At 40.5% G+C, this 7636-nt stretch overlaps 1 pseudogene; it reads left to right on the forward strand.

Annotated features, from left to right (window-relative positions):
- Positions 1 to 407: 407 nt before the first annotated feature.
- LOC148778829 (zinc finger protein with KRAB and SCAN domains 2 pseudogene) lies at positions 408 to 2168 on the forward strand (annotated as a pseudogene).
- The last annotated feature ends 5468 nt before the right edge of the window (positions 2169 to 7636 follow it).

The following is a 7636-nucleotide window of genomic DNA, read 5'->3' on the forward strand; positions in this document are numbered from 1 at the left end:
TATCTAATTTAACTGAAGCAGGTACTTTCCAGTATAAATGCTTTATCTTGCCATAAAATTTCATTACAGAATGTGTCAAAACGACGTACAAGCAAATGGAGTTAAAGAAGTGAAGTTTTCATAATTCTAAAAAGTCAACTGTGAAAATAAAAACTGCCTCTCTGCCTAATTCCCCATGCACATCCTGCTTTTACGTGAATAACGATATAAAAGATCCTGAGCTCATTCACCTGACAAAGGAGGCATAGAAAATACCGGTAAATATATTCTTACCTGCCTTGTTGCCATTTGCCATCTGTATTGTTACTGCGTTCTATAGTCACTTCATGACAGATGCAAAGAAATTTTAGCTACAACTCTCTTCCCTCAAAATCACAGTCAGTGTCATGGTATTGGATTAATAATGGTTGCGAGAATGTGGCTTACTCCGAACACCAGAACAGTGTCGGACCAAGTTAAAAAATCTGCAGCAGAGTTACCAAAAAGTGAGAATAGCCATGTGCTAGAACCCTGTGCCTTCTTTGAGGACATGGGCACTTTGTTGAATCCTGCAGTTCATGTTTCATCCACAGATAAGTCAAGGGAGATTCTGTCTCTCCCCAGACTGAAGAGAACTGGCATCAGTGCTAAAGAACAGATCAATTTGGTGGAGGAAAAAGAAGCTGCAGAGGAGTCTGATGGTGATGAAATGGGCTTTGAGTTTATCCGGAAGCCTGAGCTTCATGGTGGCCCTGTCATATTTCAAAGCCTGAGTGGTGTGCACAGGGACTACAAGGAAACCAAGACTTTCCTTGACATCCTCCATGAGACTCGGTTTTAGGAAGCACTGCAAGCCTGTCATCGGAAGAGCAAGTTGTATGGGGCCATGGCTGAGCAGTTGTGAGAGTATGGCTTCCTCCGAACTCCGGAACAGTGCCAGACCAAGTTCAAAAGCCATCAGAAGAGTTACCGCAAAGTGAAAAATGGTCATGTGCTAGAGACCGGCGGTTTCTATAAGGAGATGGATGCCCTGATTAACTCTCGGGCATCTTCTTTTCCCACCAGCTCCACAGAAGAAGCCCCATCACCCTCAGTTCAAGAAAGAGACGACATGGAAATTGAACCTCAGGAAACTACAGGCTGGGAACCTGAGGAGGACTCCCAGGAGGCACTTATTGAAGACTCTGGCAGTGAGAGAATGAGTGAGGAGGAAATAATGCAAGAACCAGAATTTCAGGGACCTCCAGGTTTACTGCAAAACCCGAGTGATTTTGAAATTGAAAGTAGTATCAAGGAGGATGCAACACAGGTGATCTGTAAGGACATGTAGCAGCACAGTGCATTCATACAGAAGTCTAAAAGGGTCGTTTCCCAGAATGTAGATCCAGGTAAATATCATAAAAGGGATTGTATCTCAGGAAGTCAGTGGGAAAACCTTCATGGAATCGGACAGGGAAAACTGATGCCTCAGCCTTGAGATTTGGGGAAAACCGTAGTGCATCAGAGGCCTCTTGTGGGGAAGAGGCCTTTCCAGCTCCTCAGATATGGAGAAAGTTTGGAAGGAGTGTGTGTCTCATGTGTCACATGACCCACCAGAAGGAAAACCCTTCTAACTGCAGTTTCTGTGGGAAGTGCTTCGGCGGAAGCAAGAGTTTAGTCCGATACCAAAGAATCTACACGGGAGAAAAACCTTTTAAATGTCTCAACTGCGGGAAAAACTTTAATGACTCCTCCAACTTTGGTGCCCACTGGAGAATTCACACAGGGGAGAAGCCCTACAGATGTGGAGAATGTGGGAAAGGCTTCAGCCAGAACTCGAGTCTCGTTGTACACCAGAGAACCCACACTGGAAAGAAGCCCTACCAGTGTGTAGAGTGTGGGAGAAGCTTCACCAACAGTTGGCACTTCAGCACCTACCGGAGAGCCCACACTGGCAAGTATCCCTACAAGTGTGTGGACTGTGAGAAAAGTTTCAATAACTGTACGAGATTTCACGAGCACCGGCAAGTACACACCAGGAAGAAGCCCTATGGGTGCATCCAGTGTGGCAGATATCTCAGCAAGAGTTCTGTGTTCATCAAACATTGGGAGGTTCACGTGAGAGAAAAGCTGCTGCCCCCCTGCCAGTATTCTGCTCCTCGGAGAGCCCCCTCAAGGGGAAGACTGATGACTTCAGGCAGACTTTATGATGATGAGCTCTTCTCTTCCCAACCATCCACTTAGCCATTTTACCCTGATCTCACTTTTGGAAGCGAGCTTTTCTTAGCTATAAAGTGTCATTACCAAGATAAGCTTGAGAATATAAATAAGCTAAAGGCTGGATCCTGTTCTCACCTCTGTCTCTTACTTGATTAGTCTGTTCCTCTCCTTCTAATACTAATCCAATACTCGCAACCAATACTAATCCAAATATTTTACTCTTTCTTCTATTTTTGACTTCACAAGGACTTCTTTTCATCATCTAAGACTATCTCCTTTCTACTGTAAAAGAGGTAAGAGGTTTTAGCAAATTAAAGGAAATAATTTACCCCCCCCTGAGGATCTAAATTTATAATTATATCCAGCGAATTTAATACCAATAATTCACTTGACTGAAGATGACTCTTCTCTATATTAGAAGGTTTTTTTTTTTTAAATTGAGGCTTGCAGCAGATTTAGGTGGACAGTTGAAGGGAACAAAAAATGGACCCCCACTTAGCAAGTTAGATGACCAGAAACAACTCTGGAGAACCAACAGATGACAGATATGGCAACCAGACTGCCCTCCCATGGACATCCAAACCAAGACCATTGCAGGATCAAGGTTACTTTGAGCCAGAGCTGGCTATCAGTGGTAATAATAATATATAAGGAGATATATATATATATATATAATTATATAACAATAATATATAACAAAAATATTAAAGGATTAGAAAACTACATGGAGGGGGAATTCCTCAAATCCAGTTGCAAAGCAACTCAATTTTATGTCCTGTGTCTTGGTGAAAGGTTTTGTGTGTGTATATATATATATATATATATAATTATATGTTTACCTTTCTGCCTAACCATCGCCAGACCTAGAGCTGCACTCTTAGTATAAGATGTTCAGAGTCCCTGCAGATTAAGGTTCATCAGCATCTCACATGTGCTGGCTTCTTTTTCTGCTAAGCACTGAAGCATTAACACATGTCTAATTACTAGGAAGTTTCCCTTCCCCCCACAAAAACAGTGCCCTGACACATCAATGCCTCTAAATTTTGTTGTGATAAAAAACACCTAAGTTATGACTTACTTCTCTTCTCCTCTAATTACAATTTAAGACCAATTTAAAACCAATTAAGTTCTTGTTATTTTTTCCCCAGTCTGCCATTAATAGGCCCTAAATTACAAGACTATAAGAAGCTGTGTAACATCAATCTACAGTCACAATACTTTCAGTAGAGTTGTCATGAAATTACAGAAGGATAACAAAACGATTAGATGTAATTAGGCAGGAGGAAAATAGGACTCAACTCAAACTGTCAATCAGCAAATAATCTTAATGTAGAAAAATGAAAAATATATATATATACATGGCTTAAAAGTCATATTATAAAAACTGCATCCCCAAGAAAATGAAAGCAACTAAAGATGAATTAGAAGTCCTTTATTATTAATTTGATGAAGTTCACGTTTACCATAATAAATGACAAGGTTTCTCAATTTATTAAAATGCCTGAAAGGAGAATGGTTTTCTTAAGCCTAAAATATAGCACTTGAGCTTATTAGCAAATGACACAGAGAAATTTAATGTTTTATTAAATAGTTCATTACAGAAAAATAGAAACAGAAATGGCCATTTATCTTCGAGGAGTAACCATAAAAATCCGATTATATATACTAGTCTCAGACAACTTCTATGGTGAGAATTTTGAATTCCCCTTTGTATTGAAAGTAAAACCTGCTCCAATGAAAGATTTATGGTTTACTCAATTTTTAAGAAAATTATAACCCTGAATTCATAGGGAAAAGCCCAAGTAGACTGTTTAAATGACATATGAATGATAATTCTGTATTACATATAATTCAATAAAAGGAAAAAAATATTCTCAGACAGGAAAGATTAAAAAAGATGTTCCAGTCTATCTTTGTTCCCATCTATATGACTTGCTTTCAGAACCTCCAAAACCTGAATCTATAAAAGACAGCAAGAAAAACTATTCTGCTCTTAGAAAATACATTTGAAAGAGAATGTAGCATGAAGAGGGGAAAGAACAGACATAAGGAACCACCCAATACACTTATTACATCAGTGTAAATTATCTAAATGTATTTCTGGGGAAAAAAAAGGCTGTAAGTTATCATGGTTGCTGCTGCTGCTAAGTCACTTCAGTCATGTCCGACTCTGTGTGACCCCATAGACAGAAGCCCACCAGGCTCCCCCGTCCCTGGGATTCTCCAGGCAAGAACACTGGAGTGGGTTGCCATTTCTTTCTCCAATGTGTGAAAGTGAAAAGTGAAAGTGAAGTCGCTCAGTCGTGTCCGAACCATAGCGACCCCACGGACTGCAGCCTACCAGGCTCCTCCATCCATGGGATTTTCTAGGCAAGAGTACTGGAGTGGCTTGCCATTGCCTTCTCTGAGTTATCATGGTTAGGAGCCTGATTTCTAGGGATAGGTCTTTGCTCAGATTTCCTTGGGCAAATTATTTAACCTTGTTAAGTTTTAAATTCCGCATCTTTAAAGAAGGGATAATCATAGAGTCTTTCTCACAGAGTGTGAGGGTGTACAGTTTAAGCATCTGCATCACTGGTTTACTTAGAATGATTTCAAACTAATAAAACTCCAGTAAAAGCAACTGAAAAAAGTACTATAAATATGATGTCAAAACTATATAGCCAGTGTCAAAAGGTATGATTAGTATAGTAATTAGTGAAATTGTGTTTGTAAGCCCACTACAGAGGGCTTTAATTTTAATTTTTAAAATTAAAACAATGATTTTGCTTCACAGTTTGTAAAATTCTTTCAATTTTATCACCATATTTAATCAACATAATGACACTGAAACCTAAGTGGAACAAGGAACTCCAATCCACTTTCAGATGAGCAGACTGACTCAGGTATAGTGAGAAATTTGCCCCTTACTGCATGATATTAAGTCTTGAAGGCAGGAGACACACCCAAGCTGTTTTTTTTTTTTTTTTTGGCTATTAATGTTTATTTCAAGGTATTTTCTTCCACATTCCACTATTCTCCTAAAAATAATATTGCTCTGACAGAATGCTATAACTCTAAACATTCTTACACGTGTGCTTTGGGAATAGTATAAAATGGCAAGCCACTCCACTACTCTTGCCTAGAAAATCCCATGGACGGAGGAGCCTGGTAGGCTTCAGTCCATGGGGTCGCTAAGGGTCGGACACGACTGAGCAACTTCACTTTCACTTTCACACATTGGAGAAGGAAATGGCAACCCACTCCAGTGTTCTTGCCTGGAGAATCCCAGGGATGGGGGAGCCTGGTGGGCTTCCGTCTATGGGGTCACACAGAGTCAGACACGACTGAAGTGACTTAGCAGCAGCAGCAGCAGGCATGGAGTACAAATAACCTCATTCTGTAATGTTTCTCCCTGGATAAGGTAGTGATTAGCTAGCTATAAAACATTATTGTGACATCTATTTTGTTAGAAGCATTTTTGATAGAGTATTGCTGCTACTTTCACAAAGCAGTTGGTACTGTAATGTAATCTCTGGTGATTAAACCAAATTGGGAATCCTCTAGAAGTCTGTTGGTTGTGAATTTTGTTGTCAGATTTGAAGTACTGAAAATCTCACCGATATCAGTCATTAGTGTCAGTGACACAAATGCTTAAACTGTACACCCTCTACTGCTGCTGCTGCTGCTGAGTCGTTTCAGTCGTGTCCGACTCTGTGTGACCCCATAGACGGCAGCCCACCAGGCTCCGCCGTCCCTGGGATTCTCCAGGCAAGAACACTGGAGTGGGTTGCCATTTCCTTCTCCAACACCCTCTACTGCTGCTGCTGCTGCTAAGTCGCTTCAGTCCTGTCCGACTCTGTGCGACCCCATAGATGGCAGCCCACCAGGCTCTGCCATCCCTGGGATTCTCCAGGCAAGAGTACTGGAGTGGGTTGCCATTTCCTTCTCGAATGCATGAAAGTGAAAAGTGAAAGTGAAGTCGCTCAGTCATGTCCGACTCTTCGCGACCCCATGGACTGCAGCCCACCAAGCTCCTCCATCCATGGGATTTTCCAGGCAAGAGTACTGGAGTGGGTTGCCATTGCCTTCTCCGACACCCTCTACTAGAAGCACCTAATTATCTCACCACTCTCTTATTAATGACTAGTAACATGAGAGTTTAAATAAATGATATAGTAAAATATTAGCCTCAAGGTTCACCATAATATAAGTTTGGTTGGTTCCATTTGATTTTTATTACCATATTAAAAAATATCTGTATAAAACCCTATTTAATGCATTAAATTATATGCTATAATAAGAAATATGGCTATTCACTTTAAGTTAAAAAATTAACAGGTTCCAGTGAACTTTTCATCATGGGTTTTTTAGTATTGATATTTATTACAAATTATGTATTCTCAAGAATGAAAAGTAGAAGTTAGTCACTCAGCTATGTTTGAGTCTTTTGCAACTCCATGGACTGTACCCTGCCAGGCTCCTCTGTCCATGGGATTTCCCAAGCAGGAATACTGAAGTGGGAAGGAATACCATACCCTTCTCCAGGGGATCTTCCCAACCCAGGATTGAACCCAGGTCTCCTGCATTGCAGGCACATTTTTTACCGTCTGAACCACCAAGGAAGTCCATTCTTAAGTATGAACCTGCTAAGTTGCTTAGTGGTGTCTGACTCTTTGCAACCCCATGGGCTGTAGCCTGCCTGTAACTCTGTCCATGGGATTTTCCAGGCAAAGATACTGGAGTGGGTGGCCATTTCCTTCTACAGAGGATCTTCCCAGCCCAGGGACTGAACCCACATCTCTTACATCTCCTGCATTGCAGGTGGGTTCTTTACTACTAGCACCACCTGGGAAGTCCTGGTCTCAAGTATATTCCTTGCTTAATTAAAAAAAAAAAATCATCAATTTTTTGTTAACTCTGAGGTCTCCAGAGAAAATAATTTATATACTTAATGAAGGAAAAGGAAAAGTAGAACATGCGATCAAAAGGCCAGAACTGTGTCCGAGTCTCTCTTAGACATCAATTACAGCCTCATGCACTGAGTATTTTTCTCCTATACATGCATTCTCTTTGCCCCAGATTGTAATGACACTTCATTTTACATCTCCAACCCAGCACATTCATAAAGTGGTTCATAGGGAAAAGAGTCCTGCGACATCTTATTATGAGTGTCAGGCTGCAAGTAAAAAAAGAAATTAACATCTTGCTGAAGATTTGCTTGGAGTTTGTGAGCCTTGAGTTACGTGTTAAAAGTTTATGCTATATGAATAACTAAATTTCTCCATAGAGGAGAAGAGGGTCTTTATGGGGACTGGAAAGGCAGAGAATTCGTGTCTAGAACTATTACTGTCAAGCACATAAATCTACATCTCTTTTCAATAGTATTGCCCTGAATCTTTATCCAGACAAACAGAAAATTAGATAGAGTAAAAGCATATGAGGGAAGCTGCTGTATTGTACAGGGACCTCAATTCGG

The sequence above is a fragment of the Moschus berezovskii genome, chromosome 1 (assembly GCF_049115385.1).
Source record: "Moschus berezovskii isolate FMDL1 chromosome 1, NW_MosBer_1.0, whole genome shotgun sequence".
In the NCBI taxonomy this organism is placed as follows: domain Eukaryota; kingdom Metazoa; phylum Chordata; class Mammalia; order Artiodactyla; family Moschidae; genus Moschus; species Moschus berezovskii.